Source organism: Mesitornis unicolor, unplaced genomic scaffold, assembly GCF_000695765.1.
Source record: "Mesitornis unicolor isolate BGI_N332 unplaced genomic scaffold, ASM69576v1 scaffold28734, whole genome shotgun sequence".
Lineage (NCBI taxonomy): Eukaryota > Metazoa > Chordata > Aves > Mesitornithiformes > Mesitornithidae > Mesitornis > Mesitornis unicolor.
Genome location: NW_010178493.1, coordinates 1 through 1203, shown reverse-complemented (window position 1 = coordinate 1203; position 1203 = coordinate 1).

Genomic DNA, 1203 nt, shown 5'->3' with positions numbered 1-1203 from the left:
GTGGCACCCCATATGTCCCTCTGGCAGGAGGGTGCAGGGCAGGAGGTGCAAGTGGTCCAGCTTCAGGCTGGGGTGTGGGGTGTCTTCTCCCAATCTGGTCCCATCTCAGCAGGGCGCTGGCCCTATGTTTTGCTGTGGTTGCTCTGGTTGACATGGAGACCCTCCAGCTGTCTGCTTGTGGGGTGCCAGGCGGTGGGGGTGTTCATTCCCTTCTGGGAGGAGGGGAGAGGCAGGTGCTGGGGGCTGGGAGCATAAATCCAGGGCTGTCATAAGCTCCCAGCATGTCAGGTCCTGGGGTCAGGGGCAGCAGGACCACCAGTTTCCAGTCCCCAGGACATGGATGGTGTCTCTTGCTAACAGGGTGGCCACACTGGTGACTCAGGAGCTGGGAATCCAGCTGGCACCCAGCATCTGGTCCCCATCCACTGCTCACAGGCAGCCATGTCCCTCCTAAGGGTGCCCAGAAGACACTGGATCCTGCTGGAAAATGATGCATTGAGCACTGATGGAAACCCAAAACCACACTGCCGCACCCAGCGCATGCACGGGACACTGCCAAGGGCAGAATCCACCCTGATCCATCAGGCCCAGGGGTCCCATCCCCTGGATGGGCTCAGGCTGTGTCCCCACTAGGGCGCGGGGGTCCCACCACACCAGCTCCTGGCACCCCTGTGCACTGCTGTAACTTGTTGACATCAGTCTTGACCACAGCACCTTGGGTTTGTTTTCTGTGAGGGCCGGGCAGTGCCAAGGTAGGGGAGCAGCAATGATGGAGGGGACTTCAGCTTATCCTACACCAGTGACTTGCCCCAAAGATCCCCAGACTTTGGGAAGTGTGTGCATCCCTGAGCACCCCTGGACACGGCGGGGATAGCTGCAGGTGAGACAAGCCCTGTTTCGGGACGAACCCTATTCAGCTGGTGCCTGGAGCTGGGGCACCCCAGAGCAGCACTGCGTGACTGTTCCTGGGGACCCCATCCCTGTCCCTCGACTCAGCCCCGCACGGCTGTTCTCAACTTCCACTCACTCAGCCCACGGCTCCTCTCTGGCTTTGCCTGGCATCGGACCAGGGTGCGGGGTGCAGGGTGCGGATTGCGGGGTGCAGAGTTCAAGGTGCAGGGTGCGGGGTCCAAGGTGCGGGGTGCAGGGCGGGCGCTGCCGTGCCCCTGGGCGTGTTCCTCCGCGCCAGCAGGGGGCGCGCAG